General features: G+C 51.1%; 36 non-coding genes across 36 annotated transcripts; all 36 read left to right on the top strand.

Annotated features, from left to right (window-relative positions):
• Window positions 1-278: 278 nt before the first annotated feature.
• LOC143941617 (U1 spliceosomal RNA) lies at window positions 279-442 on the top strand. Its single transcript, XR_013264301.1, has one exon. It is a non-coding gene; the product is annotated as a U1 spliceosomal RNA (small nuclear RNA).
• A 575-nt stretch (window positions 443-1,017) lies between these two features.
• LOC143941616 (U1 spliceosomal RNA) lies at window positions 1,018-1,181 on the top strand. Its single transcript, XR_013264300.1, has one exon. It is a non-coding gene; the product is annotated as a U1 spliceosomal RNA (small nuclear RNA).
• Window positions 1,182-1,756: 575 nt separating this feature from the next.
• On the top strand, window positions 1,757-1,920 carry LOC143941615 (U1 spliceosomal RNA). Its single transcript, XR_013264299.1, has one exon. It is a non-coding gene; the product is annotated as a U1 spliceosomal RNA (small nuclear RNA).
• Window positions 1,921-2,495: 575 nt separating this feature from the next.
• LOC143941703 (U1 spliceosomal RNA) lies at window positions 2,496-2,659 on the top strand. The gene has a single exon (XR_013264383.1). It is a non-coding gene; the product is annotated as a U1 spliceosomal RNA (small nuclear RNA).
• Window positions 2,660-3,234: 575 nt separating this feature from the next.
• LOC143941614 (U1 spliceosomal RNA) lies at window positions 3,235-3,398 on the top strand. The gene has a single exon (XR_013264298.1). It is a non-coding gene; the product is annotated as a U1 spliceosomal RNA (small nuclear RNA).
• Window positions 3,399-3,974: 576 nt separating this feature from the next.
• Window positions 3,975-4,137, top strand: LOC143941698 (U1 spliceosomal RNA). Its single transcript, XR_013264379.1, has one exon. It is a non-coding gene; the product is annotated as a U1 spliceosomal RNA (small nuclear RNA).
• A 575-nt stretch (window positions 4,138-4,712) lies between these two features.
• Window positions 4,713-4,876, top strand: LOC143941613 (U1 spliceosomal RNA). Its single transcript, XR_013264297.1, has one exon. It is a non-coding gene; the product is annotated as a U1 spliceosomal RNA (small nuclear RNA).
• A 575-nt stretch (window positions 4,877-5,451) lies between these two features.
• LOC143941612 (U1 spliceosomal RNA) lies at window positions 5,452-5,615 on the top strand. The gene has a single exon (XR_013264296.1). It is a non-coding gene; the product is annotated as a U1 spliceosomal RNA (small nuclear RNA).
• A 575-nt stretch (window positions 5,616-6,190) lies between these two features.
• On the top strand, window positions 6,191-6,354 carry LOC143941611 (U1 spliceosomal RNA). The gene has a single exon (XR_013264295.1). It is a non-coding gene; the product is annotated as a U1 spliceosomal RNA (small nuclear RNA).
• A 575-nt stretch (window positions 6,355-6,929) lies between these two features.
• LOC143941610 (U1 spliceosomal RNA) lies at window positions 6,930-7,093 on the top strand. The gene has a single exon (XR_013264294.1). It is a non-coding gene; the product is annotated as a U1 spliceosomal RNA (small nuclear RNA).
• A 575-nt stretch (window positions 7,094-7,668) lies between these two features.
• LOC143941608 (U1 spliceosomal RNA) lies at window positions 7,669-7,832 on the top strand. Its single transcript, XR_013264293.1, has one exon. It is a non-coding gene; the product is annotated as a U1 spliceosomal RNA (small nuclear RNA).
• A 575-nt stretch (window positions 7,833-8,407) lies between these two features.
• LOC143941607 (U1 spliceosomal RNA) lies at window positions 8,408-8,571 on the top strand. Its single transcript, XR_013264292.1, has one exon. It is a non-coding gene; the product is annotated as a U1 spliceosomal RNA (small nuclear RNA).
• A 575-nt stretch (window positions 8,572-9,146) lies between these two features.
• Window positions 9,147-9,310, top strand: LOC143941606 (U1 spliceosomal RNA). Its single transcript, XR_013264291.1, has one exon. It is a non-coding gene; the product is annotated as a U1 spliceosomal RNA (small nuclear RNA).
• Window positions 9,311-9,885: 575 nt separating this feature from the next.
• On the top strand, window positions 9,886-10,049 carry LOC143941605 (U1 spliceosomal RNA). Its single transcript, XR_013264290.1, has one exon. It is a non-coding gene; the product is annotated as a U1 spliceosomal RNA (small nuclear RNA).
• Window positions 10,050-10,624: 575 nt separating this feature from the next.
• On the top strand, window positions 10,625-10,788 carry LOC143941604 (U1 spliceosomal RNA). The gene has a single exon (XR_013264289.1). It is a non-coding gene; the product is annotated as a U1 spliceosomal RNA (small nuclear RNA).
• Window positions 10,789-11,363: 575 nt separating this feature from the next.
• LOC143941603 (U1 spliceosomal RNA) lies at window positions 11,364-11,527 on the top strand. The gene has a single exon (XR_013264288.1). It is a non-coding gene; the product is annotated as a U1 spliceosomal RNA (small nuclear RNA).
• Window positions 11,528-12,102: 575 nt separating this feature from the next.
• Window positions 12,103-12,266, top strand: LOC143941602 (U1 spliceosomal RNA). The gene has a single exon (XR_013264286.1). It is a non-coding gene; the product is annotated as a U1 spliceosomal RNA (small nuclear RNA).
• Window positions 12,267-12,841: 575 nt separating this feature from the next.
• Window positions 12,842-13,005, top strand: LOC143941601 (U1 spliceosomal RNA). The gene has a single exon (XR_013264285.1). It is a non-coding gene; the product is annotated as a U1 spliceosomal RNA (small nuclear RNA).
• Window positions 13,006-13,580: 575 nt separating this feature from the next.
• On the top strand, window positions 13,581-13,744 carry LOC143941600 (U1 spliceosomal RNA). The gene has a single exon (XR_013264284.1). It is a non-coding gene; the product is annotated as a U1 spliceosomal RNA (small nuclear RNA).
• Window positions 13,745-14,319: 575 nt separating this feature from the next.
• Window positions 14,320-14,483, top strand: LOC143941599 (U1 spliceosomal RNA). Its single transcript, XR_013264283.1, has one exon. It is a non-coding gene; the product is annotated as a U1 spliceosomal RNA (small nuclear RNA).
• A 575-nt stretch (window positions 14,484-15,058) lies between these two features.
• Window positions 15,059-15,222, top strand: LOC143941596 (U1 spliceosomal RNA). Its single transcript, XR_013264282.1, has one exon. It is a non-coding gene; the product is annotated as a U1 spliceosomal RNA (small nuclear RNA).
• A 575-nt stretch (window positions 15,223-15,797) lies between these two features.
• On the top strand, window positions 15,798-15,961 carry LOC143941595 (U1 spliceosomal RNA). The gene has a single exon (XR_013264281.1). It is a non-coding gene; the product is annotated as a U1 spliceosomal RNA (small nuclear RNA).
• A 575-nt stretch (window positions 15,962-16,536) lies between these two features.
• Window positions 16,537-16,700, top strand: LOC143941594 (U1 spliceosomal RNA). The gene has a single exon (XR_013264280.1). It is a non-coding gene; the product is annotated as a U1 spliceosomal RNA (small nuclear RNA).
• A 575-nt stretch (window positions 16,701-17,275) lies between these two features.
• Window positions 17,276-17,439, top strand: LOC143941593 (U1 spliceosomal RNA). Its single transcript, XR_013264279.1, has one exon. It is a non-coding gene; the product is annotated as a U1 spliceosomal RNA (small nuclear RNA).
• Window positions 17,440-18,014: 575 nt separating this feature from the next.
• LOC143941592 (U1 spliceosomal RNA) lies at window positions 18,015-18,178 on the top strand. Its single transcript, XR_013264278.1, has one exon. It is a non-coding gene; the product is annotated as a U1 spliceosomal RNA (small nuclear RNA).
• Window positions 18,179-18,753: 575 nt separating this feature from the next.
• LOC143941591 (U1 spliceosomal RNA) lies at window positions 18,754-18,917 on the top strand. Its single transcript, XR_013264276.1, has one exon. It is a non-coding gene; the product is annotated as a U1 spliceosomal RNA (small nuclear RNA).
• Window positions 18,918-19,492: 575 nt separating this feature from the next.
• LOC143941590 (U1 spliceosomal RNA) lies at window positions 19,493-19,656 on the top strand. The gene has a single exon (XR_013264275.1). It is a non-coding gene; the product is annotated as a U1 spliceosomal RNA (small nuclear RNA).
• A 575-nt stretch (window positions 19,657-20,231) lies between these two features.
• Window positions 20,232-20,395, top strand: LOC143941589 (U1 spliceosomal RNA). Its single transcript, XR_013264274.1, has one exon. It is a non-coding gene; the product is annotated as a U1 spliceosomal RNA (small nuclear RNA).
• Window positions 20,396-20,970: 575 nt separating this feature from the next.
• LOC143941588 (U1 spliceosomal RNA) lies at window positions 20,971-21,134 on the top strand. The gene has a single exon (XR_013264273.1). It is a non-coding gene; the product is annotated as a U1 spliceosomal RNA (small nuclear RNA).
• Window positions 21,135-21,709: 575 nt separating this feature from the next.
• LOC143941587 (U1 spliceosomal RNA) lies at window positions 21,710-21,873 on the top strand. The gene has a single exon (XR_013264272.1). It is a non-coding gene; the product is annotated as a U1 spliceosomal RNA (small nuclear RNA).
• A 574-nt stretch (window positions 21,874-22,447) lies between these two features.
• Window positions 22,448-22,611, top strand: LOC143941585 (U1 spliceosomal RNA). The gene has a single exon (XR_013264270.1). It is a non-coding gene; the product is annotated as a U1 spliceosomal RNA (small nuclear RNA).
• Window positions 22,612-23,186: 575 nt separating this feature from the next.
• Window positions 23,187-23,350, top strand: LOC143941693 (U1 spliceosomal RNA). Its single transcript, XR_013264373.1, has one exon. It is a non-coding gene; the product is annotated as a U1 spliceosomal RNA (small nuclear RNA).
• A 574-nt stretch (window positions 23,351-23,924) lies between these two features.
• Window positions 23,925-24,087, top strand: LOC143941697 (U1 spliceosomal RNA). Its single transcript, XR_013264378.1, has one exon. It is a non-coding gene; the product is annotated as a U1 spliceosomal RNA (small nuclear RNA).
• Window positions 24,088-24,663: 576 nt separating this feature from the next.
• LOC143941584 (U1 spliceosomal RNA) lies at window positions 24,664-24,827 on the top strand. The gene has a single exon (XR_013264269.1). It is a non-coding gene; the product is annotated as a U1 spliceosomal RNA (small nuclear RNA).
• Window positions 24,828-25,401: 574 nt separating this feature from the next.
• Window positions 25,402-25,565, top strand: LOC143941583 (U1 spliceosomal RNA). The gene has a single exon (XR_013264268.1). It is a non-coding gene; the product is annotated as a U1 spliceosomal RNA (small nuclear RNA).
• Window positions 25,566-26,138: 573 nt separating this feature from the next.
• Window positions 26,139-26,302, top strand: LOC143941582 (U1 spliceosomal RNA). The gene has a single exon (XR_013264267.1). It is a non-coding gene; the product is annotated as a U1 spliceosomal RNA (small nuclear RNA).
• The last annotated feature ends 502 nt before the right edge of the window (window positions 26,303-26,804 follow it).

The following is a 26,804-nucleotide window of genomic DNA, read 5'->3' as shown; positions in this document are numbered from 1 at the left end:
TTCGTTGCCGCCCCTCTATGCAAATATATATATGTGCTGCTGTAGCGTAGAATGAGAGACTGCTGGATACCCTTGCATGCATGAAGACATTTCAGAGGCTTCCTGGGTGGGCTACCAAAACGAAACCAATAGGCCTGACTGTTGACAGGGATGGTGTGCCTTGCTGATGGAATAGCTCCGATTGAAGCTAGTTTTCCAGCAGGCACCCAGAAAGCCCCTCCGTAACCTGGTGGAGGCGTACCCCTGACCGGGGGGTGCTAGAGTGACGATTCCAACTCATACTTACCTGGCAGGGGAGACACCATGATCACGAAGGTGGTTCTCCCAGGGCGAGGCTCGGCCATTGCACTCCGGCTGTGCTGACCCCTGCGATTTCCTCAAATGCAGGAAACTCGACTGCATAATTTGTGGTAGTGGGGGACTGCGTTCGCGCTTTCCCCTGATTATTCCTAGTTCAAAGACAGACAGCTTAACAGAAGAAACAGCCTTTGTCGTGTTGTTTTTTTTGTTTTTGTTTTTTGACCAGGTTTCCTCTAGCACCTGTTCCTTTCTCAGGTATGCAGTGGTGTTGTTGTTTCAATGCTAGTACACTGTGCAGGCCTTCTACCATGGTTCAGCGCGTCAGCCACTCACTTGTCCTGATTCGACCCATATCTGGATGATGCATGCTTTCCATAGCTCTACGCGACGGGACAACAGGCCTCGTTTCACAAGTGGAAGCTGCGTTGTGCCTGGATGCTTCGTTGCCGCCCCTCTATGCAAATATATATATGTGCTGCTGTAGCGTAGAATGAGAGACTGCTGGATACCCTTGCATGCATGAAGACATTTCAGAGGCTTCCTGGGTGGGCTACCAAAACGAAACCAATAGGCCTGACTGTTGACAGGGATGGTGTGCCTTGCTGATGGAATAGCTCCGATTGAAGCTAGTTTTCCAGCAGGCACCCAGAAAGCCCCTCCGTAACCTGGTGGAGGCGTACCCCTGACCGGGGGGTGCTAGAGTGACGATTCCAACTCATACTTACCTGGCAGGGGAGACACCATGATCACGAAGGTGGTTCTCCCAGGGCGAGGCTCGGCCATTGCACTCCGGCTGTGCTGACCCCTGCGATTTCCTCAAATGCAGGAAACTCGACTGCATAATTTGTGGTAGTGGGGGACTGCGTTCGCGCTTTCCCCTGATTATTCCTAGTTCAAAGACAGACAGCTTAACAGAAGAAACAGCCTTTGTCGTGTTGTTTTTTTTGTTTTTGTTTTTTGACCAGGTTTCCTCTAGCACCTGTTCCTTTCTCAGGTATGCAGTGGTGTTGTTGTTTCAATGCTAGTACACTGTGCAGGCCTTCTACCATGGTTCAGCGCGTCAGCCACTCACTTGTCCTGATTCGACCCATATCTGGATGATGCATGCTTTCCATAGCTCTACGCGACGGGACAACAGGCCTCGTTTCACAAGTGGAAGCTGCGTTGTGCCTGGATGCTTCGTTGCCGCCCCTCTATGCAAATATATATATGTGCTGCTGTAGCGTAGAATGAGAGACTGCTGGATACCCTTGCATGCATGAAGACATTTCAGAGGCTTCCTGGGTGGGCTACCAAAACGAAACCAATAGGCCTGACTGTTGACAGGGATGGTGTGCCTTGCTGATGGAATAGCTCCGATTGAAGCTAGTTTTCCAGCAGGCACCCAGAAAGCCCCTCCGTAACCTGGTGGAGGCGTACCCCTGACCGGGGGGTGCTAGAGTGACGATTCCAACTCATACTTACCTGGCAGGGGAGACACCATGATCACGAAGGTGGTTCTCCCAGGGCGAGGCTCGGCCATTGCACTCCGGCTGTGCTGACCCCTGCGATTTCCTCAAATGCAGGAAACTCGACTGCATAATTTGTGGTAGTGGGGGACTGCGTTCGCGCTTTCCCCTGATTATTCCTAGTTCAAAGACAGACAGCTTAACAGAAGAAACAGCCTTTGTCGTGTTGTTTTTTTTGTTTTTGTTTTTTGACCAGGTTTCCTCTAGCACCTGTTCCTTTCTCAGGTATGCAGTGGTGTTGTTGTTTCAATGCTAGTACACTGTGCAGGCCTTCTACCATGGTTCAGCGCGTCAGCCACTCACTTGTCCTGATTCGACCCATATCTGGATGATGCATGCTTTCCATAGCTCTACGCGACGGGACAACAGGCCTCGTTTCACAAGTGGAAGCTGCGTTGTGCCTGGATGCTTCGTTGCCGCCCCTCTATGCAAATATATATATGTGCTGCTGTAGCGTAGAATGAGAGACTGCTGGATACCCTTGCATGCATGAAGACATTTCAGAGGCTTCCTGGGTGGGCTACCAAAACGAAACCAATAGGCCTGACTGTTGACAGGGATGGTGTGCCTTGCTGATGGAATCGCTCCGATTGAAGCTAGTTTTCCAGCAGGCACCCAGAAAGCCCCTCCGTAACCTGGTGGAGGCGTACCCCTGACCGGGGGGTGCTAGAGTGACGATTCCAACTCATACTTACCTGGCAGGGGAGACACCATGATCACGAAGGTGGTTCTCCCAGGGCGAGGCTCGGCCATTGCACTCCGGCTGTGCTGACCCCTGCGATTTCCTCAAATGCAGGAAACTCGACTACATAATTTGTGGTAGTGGGGGACTGCGTTCGCGCTTTCCCCTGATTATTCCTAGTTCAAAGACAGACAGCTTAACAGAAGAAACAGCCTTTGTCGTGTTGTTTTTTTTGTTTTTGTTTTTTGACCAGGTTTCCTCTAGCACCTGTTCCTTTCTCAGGTATGCAGTGGTGTTGTTGTTTCAATGCTAGTACACTGTGCAGGCCTTCTACCATGGTTCAGCGCGTCAGCCACTCACTTGTCCTGATTCGACCCATATCTGGATGATGCATGCTTTCCATAGCTCTACGCGACGGGACAACAGGCCTCGTTTCACAAGTGGAAGCTGCGTTGTGCCTGGATGCTTCGTTGCCGCCCCTCTATGCAAATATATATATGTGCTGCTGTAGCGTAGAATGAGAGACTGCTGGATACCCTTGCATGCATGAAGACATTTCAGAGGCTTCCTGGGTGGGCTACCAAAACGAAACCAATAGGCCTGACTGTTGACAGGGATGGTGTGCCTTGCTGATGGAATAGCTCCGATTGAAGCTAGTTTTCCAGCAGGCACCCAGAAAGCCCCTCCGTAACCTGGTGGAGGCGTACCCCTGACCGGGGGGTGCTAGAGTGACGATTCCAACTCATACTTACCTGGCAGGGGAGACACCATGATCACGAAGGTGGTTCTCCCAGGGCGAGGCTCGGCCATTGCACTCCGGCTGTGCTGACCCCTGCGATTTCCTCAAATGCAGGAAACTCGACTGCATAATTTGTGGTAGTGGGGGACTGCGTTCGCGCTTTCCCCTGATTATTCCTAGTTCAAAGACAGACAGCTTAACAGAAGAAACAGCCTTTGTCGTGTTGTTTTTTTTGTTTTTGTTTTTTGACCAGGTTTCCTCTAGCACCTGTTCCTTTCTCAGGTATGCAGGTGGTGTTGTTGTTTCAATGCTAGTACACTGTGCAGGCCTTCTACCATGGTTCAGCGCGTCAGCCACTCACTTGTCCTGATTCGACCCATATCTGGATGATGCATGCTTTCCATAGCTCTACGCGACGGGACAACAGGCCTCGTTTCACAAGTGGAAGCTGCGTTGTGCCTGGATGCTTCGTTGCCGCCCCTCTATGCAAATATATATATGTGCTGCTGTAGCGTAGAATGAGAGACTGCTGGATACCCTTGCATGCATGAAGACATTTCAGAGGCTTCCTGGGTGGGCTACCAAAACGAAACCAATAGGCCTGACTGTTGACAGGGATGGTGTGCCTTGCTGATGGAATAGCTCCGATTGAAGCTAGTTTTCCAGCAGGCACCCAGAAAGCCCCTCCGTAACCTGGTGGAGGCGTACCCCTGACCGGGGGGTGCTAGAGTGACGATTCCAACTCATACTTACCTGGCAGGGGAGACACCATGATCACGAAGGTGGTTCTCCCAGGGCGAGGCTCGGCCATTGCACTCCGGCTGTGCTGACCCCTGCGATTTCCTCAAATGCAGGAAACTCGACTGCATAATTTGTGGTAGTGGGGACTGCGTTCGCGCTTTCCCCTGATTATTCCTAGTTCAAAGACAGACAGCTTAACAGAAGAAACAGCCTTTGTCGTGTTGTTTTTTTTGTTTTTGTTTTTTGACCAGGTTTCCTCTAGCACCTGTTCCTTTCTCAGGTATGCAGTGGTGTTGTTGTTTCAATGCTAGTACACTGTGCAGGCCTTCTACCATGGTTCAGCGCGTCAGCCACTCACTTGTCCTGATTCGACCCATATCTGGATGATGCATGCTTTCCATAGCTCTACGCGACGGGACAACAGGCCTCGTTTCACAAGTGGAAGCTGCGTTGTGCCTGGATGCTTCGTTGCCGCCCCTCTATGCAAATATATATATGTGCTGCTGTAGCGTAGAATGAGAGACTGCTGGATACCCTTGCATGCATGAAGACATTTCAGAGGCTTCCTGGGTGGGCTACCAAAACGAAACCAATAGGCCTGACTGTTGACAGGGATGGTGTGCCTTGCTGATGGAATAGCTCCGATTGAAGCTAGTTTTCCAGCAGGCACCCAGAAAGCCCCTCCGTAACCTGGTGGAGGCGTACCCCTGACCGGGGGGTGCTAGAGTGACGATTCCAACTCATACTTACCTGGCAGGGGAGACACCATGATCACGAAGGTGGTTCTCCCAGGGCGAGGCTCGGCCATTGCACTCCGGCTGTGCTGACCCCTGCGATTTCCTCAAATGCAGGAAACTCGACTGCATAATTTGTGGTAGTGGGGGACTGCGTTCGCGCTTTCCCCTGATTATTCCTAGTTCAAAGACAGACAGCTTAACAGAAGAAACAGCCTTTGTCGTGTTGTTTTTTTTGTTTTTGTTTTTTGACCAGGTTTCCTCTAGCACCTGTTCCTTTCTCAGGTATGCAGTGGTGTTGTTGTTTCAATGCTAGTACACTGTGCAGGCCTTCTACCATGGTTCAGCGCGTCAGCCACTCACTTGTCCTGATTCGACCCATATCTGGATGATGCATGCTTTCCATAGCTCTACGCGACGGGACAACAGGCCTCGTTTCACAAGTGGAAGCTGCGTTGTGCCTGGATGCTTCGTTGCCGCCCCTCTATGCAAATATATATATGTGCTGCTGTAGCGTAGAATGAGAGACTGCTGGATACCCTTGCATGCATGAAGACATTTCAGAGGCTTCCTGGGTGGGCTACCAAAACGAAACCAATAGGCCTGACTGTTGACAGGGATGGTGTGCCTTGCTGATGGAATAGCTCCGATTGAAGCTAGTTTTCCAGCAGGCACCCAGAAAGCCCCTCCGTAACCTGGTGGAGGCGTACCCCTGACCGGGGGGTGCTAGAGTGACGATTCCAACTCATACTTACCTGGCAGGGGAGACACCATGATCACGAAGGTGGTTCTCCCAGGGCGAGGCTCGGCCATTGCACTCCGGCTGTGCTGACCCCTGCGATTTCCTCAAATGCAGGAAACTCGACTGCATAATTTGTGGTAGTGGGGGACTGCGTTCGCGCTTTCCCCTGATTATTCCTAGTTCAAAGACAGACAGCTTAACAGAAGAAACAGCCTTTGTCGTGTTGTTTTTTTTGTTTTTGTTTTTTGACCAGGTTTCCTCTAGCACCTGTTCCTTTCTCAGGTATGCAGTGGTGTTGTTGTTTCAATGCTAGTACACTGTGCAGGCCTTCTACCATGGTTCAGCGCGTCAGCCACTCACTTGTCCTGATTCGACCCATATCTGGATGATGCATGCTTTCCATAGCTCTACGCGACGGGACAACAGGCCTCGTTTCACAAGTGGAAGCTGCGTTGTGCCTGGATGCTTCGTTGCCGCCCCTCTATGCAAATATATATATGTGCTGCTGTAGCGTAGAATGAGAGACTGCTGGATACCCTTGCATGCATGAAGACATTTCAGAGGCTTCCTGGGTGGGCTACCAAAACGAAACCAATAGGCCTGACTGTTGACAGGGATGGTGTGCCTTGCTGATGGAATAGCTCCGATTGAAGCTAGTTTTCCAGCAGGCACCCAGAAAGCCCCTCCGTAACCTGGTGGAGGCGTACCCCTGACCGGGGGGTGCTAGAGTGACGATTCCAACTCATACTTACCTGGCAGGGGAGACACCATGATCACGAAGGTGGTTCTCCCAGGGCGAGGCTCGGCCATTGCACTCCGGCTGTGCTGACCCCTGCGATTTCCTCAAATGCAGGAAACTCGACTGCATAATTTGTGGTAGTGGGGGACTGCGTTCGCGCTTTCCCCTGATTATTCCTAGTTCAAAGACAGACAGCTTAACAGAAGAAACAGCCTTTGTCGTGTTGTTTTTTTTGTTTTTGTTTTTTGACCAGGTTTCCTCTAGCACCTGTTCCTTTCTCAGGTATGCAGTGGTGTTGTTGTTTCAATGCTAGTACACTGTGCAGGCCTTCTACCATGGTTCAGCGCGTCAGCCACTCACTTGTCCTGATTCGACCCATATCTGGATGATGCATGCTTTCCATAGCTCTACGCGACGGGACAACAGGCCTCGTTTCACAAGTGGAAGCTGCGTTGTGCCTGGATGCTTCGTTGCCGCCCCTCTATGCAAATATATATATGTGCTGCTGTAGCGTAGAATGAGAGACTGCTGGATACCCTTGCATGCATGAAGACATTTCAGAGGCTTCCTGGGTGGGCTACCAAAACGAAACCAATAGGCCTGACTGTTGACAGGGATGGTGTGCCTTGCTGATGGAATAGCTCCGATTGAAGCTAGTTTTCCAGCAGGCACCCAGAAAGCCCCTCCGTAACCTGGTGGAGGCGTACCCCTGACCGGGGGGTGCTAGAGTGACGATTCCAACTCATACTTACCTGGCAGGGGAGACACCATGATCACGAAGGTGGTTCTCCCAGGGCGAGGCTCGGCCATTGCACTCCGGCTGTGCTGACCCCTGCGATTTCCTCAAATGCAGGAAACTCGACTGCATAATTTGTGGTAGTGGGGGACTGCGTTCGCGCTTTCCCCTGATTATTCCTAGTTCAAAGACAGACAGCTTAACAGAAGAAACAGCCTTTGTCGTGTTGTTTTTTTTGTTTTTGTTTTTTGACCAGGTTTCCTCTAGCACCTGTTCCTTTCTCAGGTATGCAGTGGTGTTGTTGTTTCAATGCTAGTACACTGTGCAGGCCTTCTACCATGGTTCAGCGCGTCAGCCACTCACTTGTCCTGATTCGACCCATATCTGGATGATGCATGCTTTCCATAGCTCTACGCGACGGGACAACAGGCCTCGTTTCACAAGTGGAAGCTGCGTTGTGCCTGGATGCTTCGTTGCCGCCCCTCTATGCAAATATATATATGTGCTGCTGTAGCGTAGAATGAGAGACTGCTGGATACCCTTGCATGCATGAAGACATTTCAGAGGCTTCCTGGGTGGGCTACCAAAACGAAACCAATAGGCCTGACTGTTGACAGGGATGGTGTGCCTTGCTGATGGAATAGCTCCGATTGAAGCTAGTTTTCCAGCAGGCACCCAGAAAGCCCCTCCGTAACCTGGTGGAGGCGTACCCCTGACCGGGGGGTGCTAGAGTGACGATTCCAACTCATACTTACCTGGCAGGGGAGACACCATGATCACGAAGGTGGTTCTCCCAGGGCGAGGCTCGGCCATTGCACTCCGGCTGTGCTGACCCCTGCGATTTCCTCAAATGCAGGAAACTCGACTGCATAATTTGTGGTAGTGGGGGACTGCGTTCGCGCTTTCCCCTGATTATTCCTAGTTCAAAGACAGACAGCTTAACAGAAGAAACAGCCTTTGTCGTGTTGTTTTTTTTGTTTTTGTTTTTTGACCAGGTTTCCTCTAGCACCTGTTCCTTTCTCAGGTATGCAGTGGTGTTGTTGTTTCAATGCTAGTACACTGTGCAGGCCTTCTACCATGGTTCAGCGCGTCAGCCACTCACTTGTCCTGATTCGACCCATATCTGGATGATGCATGCTTTCCATAGCTCTACGCGACGGGACAACAGGCCTCGTTTCACAAGTGGAAGCTGCGTTGTGCCTGGATGCTTCGTTGCCGCCCCTCTATGCAAATATATATATGTGCTGCTGTAGCGTAGAATGAGAGACTGCTGGATACCCTTGCATGCATGAAGACATTTCAGAGGCTTCCTGGGTGGGCTACCAAAACGAAACCAATAGGCCTGACTGTTGACAGGGATGGTGTGCCTTGCTGATGGAATAGCTCCGATTGAAGCTAGTTTTCCAGCAGGCACCCAGAAAGCCCCTCCGTAACCTGGTGGAGGCGTACCCCTGACCGGGGGGTGCTAGAGTGACGATTCCAACTCATACTTACCTGGCAGGGGAGACACCATGATCACGAAGGTGGTTCTCCCAGGGCGAGGCTCGGCCATTGCACTCCGGCTGTGCTGACCCCTGCGATTTCCTCAAATGCAGGAAACTCGACTGCATAATTTGTGGTAGTGGGGGACTGCGTTCGCGCTTTCCCCTGATTATTCCTAGTTCAAAGACAGACAGCTTAACAGAAGAAACAGCCTTTGTCGTGTTGTTTTTTTTGTTTTTGTTTTTTGACCAGGTTTCCTCTAGCACCTGTTCCTTTCTCAGGTATGCAGTGGTGTTGTTGTTTCAATGCTAGTACACTGTGCAGGCCTTCTACCATGGTTCAGCGCGTCAGCCACTCACTTGTCCTGATTCGACCCATATCTGGATGATGCATGCTTTCCATAGCTCTACGCGACGGGACAACAGGCCTCGTTTCACAAGTGGAAGCTGCGTTGTGCCTGGATGCTTCGTTGCCGCCCCTCTATGCAAATATATATATGTGCTGCTGTAGCGTAGAATGAGAGACTGCTGGATACCCTTGCATGCATGAAGACATTTCAGAGGCTTCCTGGGTGGGCTACCAAAACGAAACCAATAGGCCTGACTGTTGACAGGGATGGTGTGCCTTGCTGATGGAATAGCTCCGATTGAAGCTAGTTTTCCAGCAGGCACCCAGAAAGCCCCTCCGTAACCTGGTGGAGGCGTACCCCTGACCGGGGGGTGCTAGAGTGACGATTCCAACTCATACTTACCTGGCAGGGGAGACACCATGATCACGAAGGTGGTTCTCCCAGGGCGAGGCTCGGCCATTGCACTCCGGCTGTGCTGACCCCTGCGATTTCCTCAAATGCAGGAAACTCGACTGCATAATTTGTGGTAGTGGGGGACTGCGTTCGCGCTTTCCCCTGATTATTCCTAGTTCAAAGACAGACAGCTTAACAGAAGAAACAGCCTTTGTCGTGTTGTTTTTTTTGTTTTTGTTTTTTGACCAGGTTTCCTCTAGCACCTGTTCCTTTCTCAGGTATGCAGTGGTGTTGTTGTTTCAATGCTAGTACACTGTGCAGGCCTTCTACCATGGTTCAGCGCGTCAGCCACTCACTTGTCCTGATTCGACCCATATCTGGATGATGCATGCTTTCCATAGCTCTACGCGACGGGACAACAGGCCTCGTTTCACAAGTGGAAGCTGCGTTGTGCCTGGATGCTTCGTTGCCGCCCCTCTATGCAAATATATATATGTGCTGCTGTAGCGTAGAATGAGAGACTGCTGGATACCCTTGCATGCATGAAGACATTTCAGAGGCTTCCTGGGTGGGCTACCAAAACGAAACCAATAGGCCTGACTGTTGACAGGGATGGTGTGCCTTGCTGATGGAATAGCTCCGATTGAAGCTAGTTTTCCAGCAGGCACCCAGAAAGCCCCTCCGTAACCTGGTGGAGGCGTACCCCTGACCGGGGGGTGCTAGAGTGACGATTCCAACTCATACTTACCTGGCAGGGGAGACACCATGATCACGAAGGTGGTTCTCCCAGGGCGAGGCTCGGCCATTGCACTCCGGCTGTGCTGACCCCTGCGATTTCCTCAAATGCAGGAAACTCGACTGCATAATTTGTGGTAGTGGGGGACTGCGTTCGCGCTTTCCCCTGATTATTCCTAGTTCAAAGACAGACAGCTTAACAGAAGAAACAGCCTTTGTCGTGTTGTTTTTTTTGTTTTTGTTTTTTGACCAGGTTTCCTCTAGCACCTGTTCCTTTCTCAGGTATGCAGTGGTGTTGTTGTTTCAATGCTAGTACACTGTGCAGGCCTTCTACCATGGTTCAGCGCGTCAGCCACTCACTTGTCCTGATTCGACCCATATCTGGATGATGCATGCTTTCCATAGCTCTACGCGACGGGACAACAGGCCTCGTTTCACAAGTGGAAGCTGCGTTGTGCCTGGATGCTTCGTTGCCGCCCCTCTATGCAAATATATATATGTGCTGCTGTAGCGTAGAATGAGAGACTGCTGGATACCCTTGCATGCATGAAGACATTTCAGAGGCTTCCTGGGTGGGCTACCAAAACGAAACCAATAGGCCTGACTGTTGACAGGGATGGTGTGCCTTGCTGATGGAATAGCTCCGATTGAAGCTAGTTTTCCAGCAGGCACCCAGAAAGCCCCTCCGTAACCTGGTGGAGGCGTACCCCTGACCGGGGGGTGCTAGAGTGACGATTCCAACTCATACTTACCTGGCAGGGGAGACACCATGATCACGAAGGTGGTTCTCCCAGGGCGAGGCTCGGCCATTGCACTCCGGCTGTGCTGACCCCTGCGATTTCCTCAAATGCAGGAAACTCGACTGCATAATTTGTGGTAGTGGGGGACTGCGTTCGCGCTTTCCCCTGATTATTCCTAGTTCAAAGACAGACAGCTTAACAGAAGAAACAGCCTTTGTCGTGTTGTTTTTTTTGTTTTTGTTTTTTGACCAGGTTTCCTCTAGCACCTGTTCCTTTCTCAGGTATGCAGTGGTGTTGTTGTTTCAATGCTAGTACACTGTGCAGGCCTTCTACCATGGTTCAGCGCGTCAGCCACTCACTTGTCCTGATTCGACCCATATCTGGATGATGCATGCTTTCCATAGCTCTACGCGACGGGACAACAGGCCTCGTTTCACAAGTGGAAGCTGCGTTGTGCCTGGATGCTTCGTTGCCGCCCCTCTATGCAAATATATATATGTGCTGCTGTAGCGTAGAATGAGAGACTGCTGGATACCCTTGCATGCATGAAGACATTTCAGAGGCTTCCTGGGTGGGCTACCAAAACGAAACCAATAGGCCTGACTGTTGACAGGGATGGTGTGCCTTGCTGATGGAATAGCTCCGATTGAAGCTAGTTTTCCAGCAGGCACCCAGAAAGCCCCTCCGTAACCTGGTGGAGGCGTACCCCTGACCGGGGGGTGCTAGAGTGACGATTCCAACTCATACTTACCTGGCAGGGGAGACACCATGATCACGAAGGTGGTTCTCCCAGGGCGAGGCTCGGCCATTGCACTCCGGCTGTGCTGACCCCTGCGATTTCCTCAAATGCAGGAAACTCGACTGCATAATTTGTGGTAGTGGGGGACTGCGTTCGCGCTTTCCCCTGATTATTCCTAGTTCAAAGACAGACAGCTTAACAGAAGAAACAGCCTTTGTCGTGTTGTTTTTTTTGTTTTTGTTTTTTGACCAGGTTTCCTCTAGCACCTGTTCCTTTCTCAGGTATGCAGTGGTGTTGTTGTTTCAATGCTAGTACACTGTGCAGGCCTTCTACCATGGTTCAGCGCGTCAGCCACTCACTTGTCCTGATTCGACCCATATCTGGATGATGCATGCTTTCCATAGCTCTACGCGACGGGACAACAGGCCTCGTTTCACAAGTGGAAGCTGCGTTGTGCCTGGATGCTTCGTTGCCGCCCCTCTATGCAAATATATATATGTGCTGCTGTAGCGTAGAATGAGAGACTGCTGGATACCCTTGCATGCATGAAGACATTTCAGAGGCTTCCTGGGTGGGCTACCAAAACGAAACCAATAGGCCTGACTGTTGACAGGGATGGTGTGCCTTGCTGATGGAATAGCTCCGATTGAAGCTAGTTTTCCAGCAGGCACCCAGAAAGCCCCTCCGTAACCTGGTGGAGGCGTACCCCTGACCGGGGGGTGCTAGAGTGACGATTCCAACTCATACTTACCTGGCAGGGGAGACACCATGATCACGAAGGTGGTTCTCCCAGGGCGAGGCTCGGCCATTGCACTCCGGCTGTGCTGACCCCTGCGATTTCCTCAAATGCAGGAAACTCGACTGCATAATTTGTGGTAGTGGGGGACTGCGTTCGCGCTTTCCCCTGATTATTCCTAGTTCAAAGACAGACAGCTTAACAGAAGAAACATCCTTTGTCGTGTTGTTTTTTTTGTTTTTGTTTTTTGACCAGGTTTCCTCTAGCACCTGTTCCTTTCTCAGGTATGCAGTGGTGTTGTTGTTTCAATGCTAGTACACTGTGCAGGCCTTCTACCATGGTTCAGCGCGTCAGCCACTCACTTGTCCTGATTCGACCCATATCTGGATGATGCATGCTTTCCATAGCTCTACGCGACGGGACAACAGGCCTCGTTTCACAAGTGGAAGCTGCGTTGTGCCTGGATGCTTCGTTGCCGCCCCTCTATGCAAATATATATATGTGCTGCTGTAGCGTAGAATGAGAGACTGCTGGATACCCTTGCATGCATGAAGACATTTCAGAGGCTTCCTGGGTGGGCTACCAAAACGAAACCAATAGGCCTGACTGTTGACAGGGATGGTGTGCCTTGCTGATGGAATAGCTCCGATTGAAGCTAGTTTTCCAGCAGGCACCCAGAAAGCCCCTCCGTAACCTGGTGGAGGCGTACCCCTGACCGGGGGGTGCTAGAGTGACGATTCCAACTCATACTTACCTGGCAGGGGAGACACCATGATCACGAAGGTGGTTCTCCCAGGGCGAGGCTCGGCCATTGCACTCCGGCTGTGCTGACCCCTGCGATTTCCTCAAATGCAGGAAACTCGACTGCATAATTTGTGGTAGTGGGGGACTGCGTTCGCGCTTTCCCCTGATTATTCCTAGTTCAAAGACAGACAGCTTAACAGAAGAAACAGCCTTTGTCGTGTTGTTTTTTTTGTTTTTGTTTTTTGACCAGGTTTCCTCTAGCACCTGTTCCTTTCTCAGGTATGCAGTGGTGTTGTTGTTTCAATGCTAGTACACTGTGCAGGCCTTCTACCATGGTTCAGCGCGTCAGCCACTCACTTGTCCTGATTCGACCCATATCTGGATGATGCATGCTTTCCATAGCTCTACGCGACGGGACAACAGGCCTCGTTTCACAAGTGGAAGCTGCGTTGTGCCTGGATGCTTCGTTGCCGCCCCTCTATGCAAATATATATATGTGCTGCTGTAGCGTAGAATGAGAGACTGCTGGATACCCTTGCATGCATGAAGACATTTCAGAGGCTTCCTGGGTGGGCTACCAAAACGAAACCAATAGGCCTGACTGTTGACAGGGATGGTGTGCCTTGCTGATGGAATAGCTCCGATTGAAGCTAGTTTTCCAGCAGGCACCCAGAAAGCCCCTCCGTAACCTGGTGGAGGCGTACCCCTGACCGGGGGGTGCTAGAGTGACGATTCCAACTCATACTTACCTGGCAGGGGAGACACCATGATCACGAAGGTGGTTCTCCCAGGGCGAGGCTCGGCCATTGCACTCCGGCTGTGCTGACCCCTGCGATTTCCTCAAATGCAGGAAACTCGACTGCATAATTTGTGGTAGTGGGGGACTGCGTTCGCGCTTTCCCCTGATTATTCCTAGTTCAAAGACAGACAGCTTAACAGAAGAAACAGCCTTTGTCGTGTTGTTTTTTTTGTTTTTGTTTTTTGACCAGGTTTCCTCTAGCACCTGTTCCTTTCTCAGGTATGCAGTGGTGTTGTTGTTTCAATGCTAGTACACTGTGCAGGCCTTCTACCATGGTTCAGCGCGTCAGCCACTCACTTGTCCTGATTCGACCCATATCTGGATGATGCATGCTTTCCATAGCTCTACGCGACGGGACAACAGGCCTCGTTTCACAAGTGGAAGCTGCGTTGTGCCTGGATGCTTCGTTGCCGCCCCTCTATGCAAATATATATATGTGCTGCTGTAGCGTAGAATGAGAGACTGCTGGATACCCTTGCATGCATGAAGACATTTCAGAGGCTTCCTGGGTGGGCTACCAAAACGAAACCAATAGGCCTGACTGTTGACAGGGATGGTGTGCCTTGCTGATGGAATAGCTCCGATTGAAGCTAGTTTTCCAGCAGGCACCCAGAAAGCCCCTCCGTAACCTGGTGGAGGCGTACCCCTGACCGGGGGGTGCTAGAGTGACGATTCCAACTCATACTTACCTGGCAGGGGAGACACCATGATCACGAAGGTGGTTCTCCCAGGGCGAGGCTCGGCCATTGCACTCCGGCTGTGCTGACCCCTGCGATTTCCTCAAATGCAGGAAACTCGACTGCATAATTTGTGGTAGTGGGGGACTGCGTTCGCGCTTTCCCCTGATTATTCCTAGTTCAAAGACAGACAGCTTAACAGAAGAAACAGCCTTTGTCGTGTTGTTTTTTTTGTTTTTGTTTTTTGACCAGGTTTCCTCTAGCACCTGTTCCTTTCTCAGGTATGCAGTGGTGTTGTTGTTTCAATGCTAGTACACTGTGCAGGCCTTCTACCATGGTTCAGCGCGTCAGCCACTCACTTGTCCTGATTCGACCCATATCTGGATGATGCATGCTTTCCATAGCTCTACGCGACGGGACAACAGGCCTCGTTTCACAAGTGGAAGCTGCGTTGTGCCTGGATGCTTCGTTGCCGCCCCTCTATGCAAATATATATATGTGCTGCTGTAGCGTAGAATGAGAGACTGCTGGATACCCTTGCATGCATGAAGACATTTCAGAGGCTTCCTGGGTGGGCTACCAAAACGAAACCAATAGGCCTGACTGTTGACAGGGATGGTGTGCCTTGCTGATGGAATAGCTCCGATTGAAGCTAGTTTTCCAGCAGGCACCCAGAAAGCCCCTCCGTAACCTGGTGGAGGCGTACCCCTGACCGGGGGGTGCTAGAGTGACGATTCCAACTCATACTTACCTGGCAGGGGAGACACCATGATCACGAAGGTGGTTCTCCCAGGGCGAGGCTCGGCCATTGCACTCCGGCTGTGCTGACCCCTGCGATTTCCTCAAATGCAGGAAACTCGACTGCATAATTTGTGGTAGTGGGGGACTGCGTTCGCGCTTTCCCCTGATTATTCCTAGTTCAAAGACAGACAGCTTAACAGAAGAAACAGCCTTTGTCGTGTTGTTTTTTTTGTTTTTGTTTTTTGACCAGGTTTCCTCTAGCACCTGTTCCTTTCTCAGGTATGCAGTGGTGTTGTTGTTTCAATGCTAGTACACTGTGCAGGCCTTCTACCATGGTTCAGCGCGTCAGCCACTCACTTGTCCTGATTCGACCCATATCTGGATGATGCATGCTTTCCATAGCTCTACGCGACGGGACAACAGGCCTCGTTTCACAAGTGGAAGCTGCGTTGTGCCTGGATGCTTCGTTGCCGCCCCTCTATGCAAATATATATATGTGCTGCTGTAGCGTAGAATGAGAGACTGCTGGATACCCTTGCATGCATGAAGACATTTCAGAGGCTTCCTGGGTGGGCTACCAAAACGAAACCAATAGGCCTGACTGTTGACAGGGATGGTGTGCCTTGCTGATGGAATAGCTCCGATTGAAGCTAGTTTTCCAGCAGGCACCCAGAAAGCCCCTCCGTAACCTGGTGGAGGCGTACCCCTGACCGGGGGGTGCTAGAGTGACGATTCCAACTCATACTTACCTGGCAGGGGAGACACCATGATCACGAAGGTGGTTCTCCCAGGGCGAGGCTCGGCCATTGCACTCCGGCTGTGCTGACCCCTGCGATTTCCTCAAATGCAGGAAACTCGACTGCATAATTTGTGGTAGTGGGGGACTGCGTTCGCGCTTTCCCCTGATTATTCCTAGTTCAAAGACAGACAGCTTAACAGAAGAAACAGCCTTTGTCGTGTTGTTTTTTTTGTTTTTGTTTTTTGACCAGGTTTCCTCTAGCACCTGTTCCTTTCTCAGGTATGCAGTGGTGTTGTTGTTTCAATGCTAGTACACTGTGCAGGCCTTCTACCATGGTTCAGCGCGTCAGCCACTCACTTGTCCTGATTCGACCCATATCTGGATGATGCATGCTTTCCATAGCTCTACGCGACGGGACAACAGGCCTCGTTTCACAAGTGGAAGCTGCGTTGTGCCTGGATGCTTCGTTGCCGCCCCTCTATGCAAATATATATATGTGCTGCTGTAGCGTAGAATGAGAGACTGCTGGATACCCTTGCATGCATGAAGACATTTCAGAGGCTTCCTGGGTGGGCTACCAAAACGAAACCAATAGGCCTGACTGTTGACAGGGATGGTGTGCCTTGCTGATGGAATAGCTCCGATTGAAGCTAGTTTTCCAGCAGGCACCCAGAAAGCCCCTCCGTAACCTGGTGGAGGCGTACCCCTGACCGGGGGGTGCTAGAGTGACGATTCCAACTCATACTTACCTGGCAGGGGAGACACCATGATCACGAAGGTGGTTCTCCCAGGGCGAGGCTCGGCCATTGCACTCCGGCTGTGCTGACCCCTGCGATTTCCTCAAATGCAGGAAACTCGACTGCATAATTTGTGGTAGTGGGGGACTGCGTTCGCGCTTTCCCCTGATTATTCCTAGTTCAAAGACAGACAGCTTAACAGAAGAAACAGCCTTTGTCGTGTTGTTTTTTTTGTTTTTGTTTTTTGACCAGGTTTCCTCTAGCACCTGTTCCTTTCTCAGGTATGCAGTGGTGTTGTTGTTTCAATGCTAGTACACTGTGCAGGCCTTCTACCATGGTTCAGCGCGTCAGCCACTCACTTGTCCTGATTCGACCCATATCTGGATGATGCATGCTTTCCATAGCTCTACGCGACGGGACAACAGGCCTCGTTTCACAAGTGGAAGCTGCGTTGTGCCTGGATGCTTCGTTGCCGCCCCTCTATGCAAATATATATATGTGCTGCTGTAGCGTAGAATGAGAGACTGCTGGATACCCTTGCATGCATGAAGACATTTCAGAGGCTTCCTGGGTGGGCTACCAAAACGAAACCAATAGGCCTGACTGTTGACAGGGATGGTGTGCCTTGCTGATGGAATAGCTCCGATTGAAGCTAGTTTTCCAGCAGGCACCCAGAAAGCCCCTCCGTAACCTGGTGGAGGCGTACCCCTGACCGGGGGGTGCTAGAGTGACGATTCCAACTCATACTTACCTGGCAGGGGAGACACCATGATCACGAAGGTGGTTCTCCCAGGGCGAGGCTCGGCCATTGCACTCCGGCTGTGCTGACCCCTGCGATTTCCTCAAATGCAGGAAACTCGACTGCATAATTTGTGGTAGTGGGGGACTGCGTTCGCGCTTTCCCCTGATTATTCCTAGTTCAAAGACAGACAGCTTAACAGAAGAAACAGCCTTTGTCGTGTTGTTTTTTTTGTTTTTGTTTTTTGACCAGGTTTCCTCTAGCACCTGTTCCTTTCTCAGGTATGCAGTGGTGTTGTTGTTTCAATGCTAGTACACTGTGCAGGCCTTCTACCATGGTTCAGCGCGTCAGCCACTCACTTGTCCTGATTCGACCCATATCTGGATGATGCATGCTTTCCATAGCTCTACGCGACGGGACAACAGGCCTCGTTTCACAAGTGGAAGCTGCGTTGTGCCTGGATGCTTCGTTGCCGCCCCTCTATGCAAATATATATATGTGCTGCTGTAGCGTAGAATGAGAGACTGCTGGATACCCTTGCATGCATGAAGACATTTCAGAGGCTTCCTGGGTGGGCTACCAAAACGAAACCAATAGGCCTGACTGTTGACAGGGATGGTGTGCCTTGCTGATGGAATAGCTCCGATTGAAGCTAGTTTTCCAGCAGGCACCCAGAAAGCCCCTCCGTAACCTGGTGGAGGCGTACCCCTGACCGGGGGGTGCTAGAGTGACGATTCCAACTCATACTTACCTGGCAGGGGAGACACCATGATCACGAAGGTGGTTCTCCCAGGGCGAGGCTCGGCCATTGCACTCCGGCTGTGCTGACCCCTGCGATTTCCTCAAATGCAGGAAACTCGACTGCATAATTTGTGGTAGTGGGGGACTGCGTTCGCGCTTTCCCCTGATTATTCCTAGTTCAAAGACAGACAGCTTAACAGAAGAAACAGCCTTTGTCGTGTTGTTTTTTTTGTTTTTGTTTTTTGACCAGGTTTCCTCTAGCACCTGTTCCTTTCTCAGGTATGCAGTGGTGTTGTTGTTTCAATGCTAGTACACTGTGCAGGCCTTCTACCATGGTTCAGCGCGTCAGCCACTCACTTGTCCTGATTCGACCCATATCTGGATGATGCATGCTTTCCATAGCTCTACGCGACGGGACAACAGGCCTCGTTTCACAAGTGGAAGCTGCGTTGTGCCTGGATGCTTCGTTGCCGCCCCTCTATGCAAATATATATATGTGCTGCTGTAGCGTAGAATGAGAGACTGCTGGATACCCTTGCATGCATGAAGACATTTCAGAGGCTTCCTGGGTGGGCTACCAAAACGAAACCAATAGGCCTGACTGTTGACAGGGATGGTGTGCCTTGCTGATGGAATAGCTCCGATTGAAGCTAGTTTTCCAGCAGGCACCCAGAAAGCCCCTCCGTAACCTGGTGGAGGCGTACCCCTGACCGGGGGGTGCTAGAGTGACGATTCCAACTCATACTTACCTGGCAGGGGAGACACCATGATCACGAAGGTGGTTCTCCCAGGGCGAGGCTCGGCCATTGCACTCCGGCTGTGCTGACCCCTGCGATTTCCTCAAATGCAGGAAACTCGACTGCATAATTTGTGGTAGTGGGGGACTGCGTTCGCGCTTTCCCCTGATTATTCCTAGTTCAAAGACAGACAGCTTAACAGAAGAAACAGCCTTTGTCGTGTTGTTTTTTTTGTTTTTGTTTTTTGACCAGGTTTCCTCTAGCACCTGTTCCTTTCTCAGGTATGCAGTGGTGTTGTTGTTTCAATGCTAGTACACTGTGCAGGCCTTCTACCATGGTTCAGCGCGTCAGCCACTCACTTGTCCTGATTCGACCCATATCTGGATGATGCATGCTTTCCATAGCTCTACGCGACGGGACAACAGGCCTCGTTTCACAAGTGGAAGCTGCGTTGTGCCTGGATGCTTCGTTGCCGCCCCTCTATGCAAATATATATATGTGCTGCTGTAGCGTAGAATGAGAGACTGCTGGATACCCTTGCATGCATGAAGACATTTCAGAGGCTTCCTGGGTGGGCTACCAAAACGAAACCAATAGGCCTGACTGTTGACAGGGATGGTGTGCCTTGCTGATGGAATAGCTCCGATTGAAGCTAGTTTTCCAGCAGGCACCCAGAAAGCCCCTCCGTAACCTGGTGGAGGCGTACCCCTGACCGGGGGGTGCTAGAGTGACGATTCCAACTCATACTTACCTGGCAGGGGAGACACCATGATCACGAAGGTGGTTCTCCCAGGGCGAGGCTCGGCCATTGCACTCCGGCTGTGCTGACCCCTGCGATTTCCTCAAATGCAGGAAACTCGACTGCATAATTTGTGGTAGTGGGGGACTGCGTTCGCGCTTTCCCCTGATTATTCCTAGTTCAAAGACAGACAGCTTAACAGAAGAAACAGCCTTTGTCGTGTTGTTTTTTTTGTTTTTGTTTTTTGACCAGGTTTCCTCTAGCACCTGTTCCTTTCTCAGGTATGCAGTGGTGTTGTTGTTTCAATGCTAGTACACTGTGCAGGCCTTCTACCATGGTTCAGCGCGTCAGCCACTCACTTGTCCTGATTCGACCCATATCTGGATGATGCATGCTTTCCATAGCTCTACGCGACGGGACAACAGGCCTCGTTTCACAAGTGGAAGCTGCGTTGTGCCTGGATGCTTCGTTGCCGCCCCTCTATGCAAATATATATATGTGCTGCTGTAGCGTAGAATGAGAGACTGCTGGATACCCTTGCATGCATGAAGACATTTCAGAGGCTTCCTGGGTGGGCTACCAAAACGAAACCAATAGGCCTGACTGTTGACAGGGATGGTGTGCCTTGCTGATGGAATAGCTCCGATTGAAGCTAGTTTTCCAGCAGGCACCCAGAAAGCCCCTCCGTAACCTGGTGGAGGCGTACCCCTGACCGGGGGGTGCTAGAGTGACGATTCCAACTCATACTTACCTGGCAGGGGAGACACCATGATCACGAAGGTGGTTCTCCCAGGGCGAGGCTCGGCCATTGCACTCCGGCTGTGCTGACCCCTGCGATTTCCTCAAATGCAGGAAACTCGACTGCATAATTTGTGGTAGTGGGGGACTGCGTTCGCGCTTTCCCCTGATTATTCCTAGTTCAAAGACAGACAGCTTAACAGAAGAAACAGCCTTTGTCGTGTTGTTTTTTTTGTTTTTGTTTTTTGACCAGGTTTCCTCTAGCACCTGTTCCTTTCTCAGGTATGCAGTGGTGTTGTTGTTTCAATGCTAGTACACTGTGCAGGCCTTCTACCATGGTTCAGCGCGTCAGCCACTCACTTGTCCTGATTCGACCCATATCTGGATGATGCATGCTTTCCATAGCTCTACGCGACGGGACAACAGGCCTCGTTTCACAAGTGGAAGCTGCGTTGTGCCTGGATGCTTCGTTGCCGCCCCTCTATGCAAATATATATATGTGCTGCTGTAGCGTAGAATGAGAGACTGCTGGATACCCTTGCATGCATGAAGACATTTCAGAGGCTTCCTGGGTGGGCTACCAAAACGAAACCAATAGGCCTGACTGTTGACAGGGATGGTGTGCCTTGCTGATGGAATAGCTCCGATTGAAGCTAGTTTTCCAGCAGGCACCCAGAAAGCCCCTCCGTAACCTGGTGGAGGCGTACCCCTGACCGGGGGGTGCTAGAGTGACGATTCCAACTCATACTTACCTGGCAGGGGAGACACCATGATCACGAAGGTGGTTCTCCCAGGGCGAGGCTCGGCCATTGCACTCCGGCTGTGCTGACCCCTGCGATTTCCTCAAATGCAGGAAACTCGACTGCATAATTTGTGGTAGTGGGGGACTGCGTTCGCGCTTTCCCCTGATTATTCCTAGTTCAAAGACAGACAGCTTAACAGAAGAAACAGCCTTTGTCGTGTTGTTTTTTTTGTTTTTGTTTTTTGACCAGGTTTCCTCTAGCACCTGTTCCTTTCTCAGGTATGCAGTGGTGTTGTTGTTTCAATGCTAGTACACTGTGCAGGCCTTCTACCATGGTTCAGCGCGTCAGCCACTCACTTGTCCTGATTCGACCCATATCTGGATGATGCATGCTTTCCATAGCTCTACGCGACGGGACAACAGGCCTCGTTTCACAAGTGGAAGCTGCGTTGTGCCTGGATGCTTCGTTGCCGCCCCTCTATGCAAATATATATATGTGCTGCTGTAGCGTAGAATGAGAGACTGCTGGATACCCTTGCATGCATGAAGACATTTCAGAGGCTTCCTGGGTGGGCTACCAAAACGAAACCAATAGGCCTGACTGTTGACAGGGATGGTGTGCCTTGCTGATGGAATAGCTCCGATTGAAGCTAGTTTTCCAGCAGGCACCCAGAAAGCCCCTCCGTAACCTGGTGGAGGCGTACCCCTGACCGGGGGGTGCTAGAGTGACGATTCCAACTCATACTTACCTGGCAGGGGAGACACCATGATCACGAAGGTGGTTCTCCCAGGGCGAGGCTCGGCCATTGCACTCCGGCTGTGCTGACCCCTGCGATTTCCTCAAATGCAGGAAACTCGACTGCATAATTTGTGGTAGTGGGGGACTGCGTTCGCGCTTTCCCCTGATTATTCCTAGTTCAAAGACAGACAGCTTAACAGAAGAAACAGCCTTTGTCGTGTTGTTTTTTTTGTTTTTGTTTTTTGACCAGGTTTCCTCTAGCACCTGTTCCTTTCTCAGGTATGCAGTGGTGTTGTTGTTTCAATGCTAGTACACTGTGCAGGCCTTCTACCATGGTTCAGCGCGTCAGCCACTCACTTGTCCTGATTCGACCCATATCTGGATGATGCATGCTTTCCATAGCTCTACGCGACGGGACAACAGGCCTCGTTTCACAAGTGGAAGCTGCGTTGTGCCTGGATGCTTCGTTGCCGCCCCTCTATGCAAATATATATATGTGCTGCTGTAGCGTAGAATGAGAGACTGCTGGATACCCTTGCATGCATGAAGACATTTCAGAGGCTTCCTGGGTGGGCTACCAAAACGAAACCAATAGGCCTGACTGTTGACAGGGATGGTGTGCCTTGCTGATGGAATAGCTCCGATTGAAGCTAGTTTTCCAGCAGGCACCCAGAAAGCCCCTCCGTAACCTGGTGGAGGCGTACCCCTGACCGGGGGTGCTAGAGTGACGATTCCAACTCATACTTACCTGGCAGGGGAGACACCATGATCACGAAGGTGGTTCTCCCAGGGCGAGGCTCGGCCATTGCACTCCGGCTGTGCTGACCCCTGCGATTTCCTCAAATGCAGGAAACTCGACTGCATAATTTGTGGTAGTGGGGGACTGCGTTCGCGCTTTCCCCTGATTATTCCTAGTTCAAAGACAGACAGCTTAACAGAAGAAACAGCCTTTGTCGTGTTGTTTTTTTTGTTTTTGTTTTTTGACCAGGTTTCCTCTAGCACCTGTTCCTTTCTCAGGTATGCAGTGGTGTTGTTGTTTCAATGCTAGTACACTGTGCAGGCCTTCTACCATGGTTCAGCGCGTCAGCCACTCACTTGTCCTGATTCGACCCATATCTGGATGATGCATGCTTTCCATAGCTCTACGCGACGGGACAACAGGCCTCGTTTCACAAGTGGAAGCTGCGTTGTGCCTGGATGCTTCGTTGCCGCCCCTCTATGCAAATATATATATGTGCTGCTGTAGCGTAGAATGAGAGACTGCTGGATACCCTTGCATGCATGAAGACATTTCAGAGGCTTCCTGGGTGGGCTACCAAAACGAAACCAATAGGCCTGACTGTTGACAGGGATGGTGTGCCTTGCTGATGGAATAGCTCCGATTGAAGCTAGTTTTCCAGCAGGCACCCAGAAAGCCCCTCCGTAACCTGGTGGAGGCGTACCCCTGACCGGGGGGTGCTAGAGTGACGATTCCAACTCATACTTACCTGGCAGGGGAGACACCATGATCACGAAGGTGGTTCTCCCAGGGCGAGGCTCGGCCATTGCACTCCGGCTGTGCTGACCCCTGCGATTTCCTCAAATGCAGGAAACTCGACTGCATAATTTGTGGTAGTGGGGGACTGCGTTCGCGCTTTCCCTGATTATTCCTAGTTCAAAGACAGACAGCTTAACAGAAGAAACAGCCTTTGTCGTGTTGTTTTTTTTGTTTTTGTTTTTTGACCAGGTTTCCTCTAGCACCTGTTCCTTTCTCAGGTATGCAGTGGTGTTGTTGTTTCAATGCTAGTACACTGTGCAGGCCTTCTACCATGGTTCAGCGCGTCAGCCACTCACTTGTCCTGATTCGACCCATATCTGGATGATGCATGCTTTCCATAGCTCTACGCGACGGGACAACAGGCCTCGTTTCACAAGTGGAAGCTGCGTTGTGCCTGGATGCTTCGTTGCCGCCCCTCTATGCAAATATATATATGTGCTGCTGTAGCGTAGAATGAGAGACTGCTGGATACCCTTGCATGCATGAAGACATTTCAGAGGCTTCCTGGGTGGGCTACCAAAACGAAACCAATAGGCCTGACTGTTGACAGGGATGGTGTGCCTTGCTGATGGAATAGCTCCGATTGAAGCTAGTTTTCCAGCAGGCACCCAGAAAGCCCCTCCGTAACCTGGTGGAGGCGTACCCCTGACCGGGGGGTGCTAGAGTGACGATTCCAACTCATACTTACCTGGCAGGGGAGACACCATGATCACGAAGGTGGTTCTCCCAGGGCGAGGCTCGGCCATTGCACTCCGGCTGTGCTGACCCCTGCGATTTCCTCAAATGCAGGAAACTCGACTGCATAATTTGTGGTAGTGGGGACTGCGTTCGCGCTTTCCCCTGATTATTCCTAGTTCAAAGACAGACAGCTTAACAGAAGAAACAGCCTTTGTCGTGTTGTTTTTTTTGTTTTTGTTTTTTGACCAGGTTTCCTCTAGCACCTGTTCCTTTCTCAGGTATGCAGTGGTGTTGTTTGTTTCAATGCTAGTACACTGTGCAGGCCTTCTACCATGGTTCAGCGCGTCAGCCACTCACTTGTCCTGATTCGACCCATATCTGGATGATGCATGCTTTCCATAGCTCTACGCGACGGGACAACAGGCCTCGTTTCACAAGTGGAAGCTGCGTTGTGCCTGGATGCTTCGTTGCCGCCCCTCTATGCAAATATATATATGTGCTGCTGTAGCGTAGAATGAGAGACTGCTGGATACCCTTGCATGCATGAAGACATTTCAGAGGCTTCCTGGGTGGGCTACCAAAACGAAACCAATAGGCCTGACTGTTGACAGGGATGGTGTGCCTTGCTGATGGAATAGCTCCGATTGAAGCTAGTTTTCCAGCAGGCACCCAGAAAGCCCCTCCGTAACCTGGTGGAGGCGTACCCCTGACCGGGGGGTGCTAGAGTGACGATTCCAACTCATACTTACCTGGCAGGGGAGACACCATGATCACGAAGGTGGTTCTCCCAGGGCGAGGCTCGGCCATTGCACTCCGGCTGTGCTGACCCCTGCGATTTCCTCAAATGCAGGAAACTCGACTGCATAATTTGTGGTAGTGGGGGACTGCGTTCGCGCTTTCCCCTGATTATTCCTAGTTCAAAGACAGACAGCTTAACAGAAGAAACAGCCTTTGTCGTGTTGTTTTTTTTGTTTTTGTTTTTTGACCAGGTTTCCTCTAGCACCTGTTCCTTTCTCAGGTATGCAGTGGTGTTGTTGTTTCAATGCTAGTACACTGTGCAGGCCTTCTACCATGGTTCAGCGCGTCAGCCACTCACTTGTCCTGATTCGACCCATATCTGGATGATGCATGCTTTCCATAGCTCTACGCGACGGGACAACAGGCCTCGTTTCACAAGTGGAAGCTGCGTTGTGCCTGGATGCTTCGTTGCCGCCCCTCTATGCAAATATATATATGTGCTGCTGTAGCGTAGAATGAGAGACTGCTGGATACCCTTGCATGCATGAAGACATTTCAGAGGCTTCCTGGGTGGGCTACCAAAACGAAACCAATAGGCCTGACTGTTGACAGGGATGGTGTGCCTTGCTGATGGAATAGCTCCGATTGAAGCTAGTTTTCCAGCAGGCACCCAGAAAGCCCCTCCGTAACCTGGTGGAGGCGTACCCCTGACCGGGGGTGCTAGAGTGACGATTCCAACTCATACTTACCTGGCAGGGGAGACACCATGATCACGAAGGTGGTTCTCCCAGGGCGAGGCTCGGCCATTGCACTCCGGCTGTGCTGACCCCTGCGATTTCCTCAAATGCAGGAAACTCGACTGCATAATTTGTGGTAGTGGGGGACTGCGTTCGCGCTTTCCCCTGATTATTCCTAGTTCAAAGACAGACAGCTTAACAGAAGAAACAGCCTTTGTCGTGTTGTTTTTTTGTTTTTGTTTTTTGACCAGGTTTCCTCTAGCACCTGTTCCTTTCTCAGGTATGCAGTGGTGTTGTTGTTTCAATGCTAGTACACTGTGCAGGCCTTCTACCATGGTTCAGCGCGTCAGCCACTCACTTGTCCTGATTCGACCCATATCTGGATGATGCATGCTTTCCATAGCTCTACGCGACGGGACAACAGGCCTCGTTTCACAAGTGGAAGCTGCGTTGTGCCTGGATGCTTCGTTGCCGCCCCTCTATGCAAATATATATATGTGCTGCTGTAGCGTAGAATGAGAGACTGCTGGATACCCTTGCATGCATGAAGACATTTCAGAGCTTCCTGGGTGGGCTACCAAAACGAAACCAATAGGCCTGACTGTTGACAGGGATGGTGTGCCTTGCTGATGGAATAGCTCCGATTGAAGCTAGTTTTCCAGCAGGCACCCAGAAAGCCCCTCCGTAACCTGGTGGAGGCGTACCCCTGACCGGGGGGTGCTAGAGTGACGATTCCAACTCATACTTACCTGGCAGGGGAGACACCATGATCACGAAGGTGGTTCTCCCAGGGCGAGGCTCGGCCATTGCACTCCGGCTGTGCTGACCCCTGCGATTTCCTCAAATGCAGGAAACTCGACTGCATAATTTGTGGTAGTGGGGGACTGCGTTCGCGCTTTCCCCTGATTATTCCTAGTTCAAAGACAGACAGCTTAACAGAAGAAACAGCCTTTGTCGTGTTGTTTTTTTTGTTTTTGTTTTTGACCAGGTTTCCTCTAGCACCTGTTCCTTTCTCAGGTATGCAGTGGTGTTGTTGTTTCAATGCTAGTACACTGTGCAGGCCTTCTACCATGGTTCAGCGCGTCAGCCACTCACTTGTCCTGATTCGACCCATATCTGGATGATGCATGCTTTCCATAGCTCTACGCGACGGGACAACAGGCCTCGTTTCACAAGTGGAAGCTGCGTTGTGCCTGGATGCTTCGTTGCCGCCCCTCTATGCAAATATATATATGTGCTGCTGTAGCGTAGAATGAGAGACTGCTGGATACCCTTGCATGCATGAAGACATTTCAGAGGCTTCCTGGGTGGGCTACCAAAACGAAACCAATAGGCCTGACTGTTGACAGGGATGGTGTGCCTTGCTGATGGAATAGCTCCGATTGAAGCTAGTTTTCCAGCAGGCAC

This window comes from Lithobates pipiens, unplaced genomic scaffold, assembly GCF_037356315.1.
Source record: "Lithobates pipiens isolate NorthernLeopardFrog02 unplaced genomic scaffold, aLitPip1_a1.2 Scaffold_3, whole genome shotgun sequence".
In the NCBI taxonomy this organism is placed as follows: Eukaryota; Metazoa; Chordata; class Amphibia; order Anura; family Ranidae; genus Lithobates; species Lithobates pipiens.
This window is presented reverse-complemented; position numbering and strand designations above follow the sequence as displayed.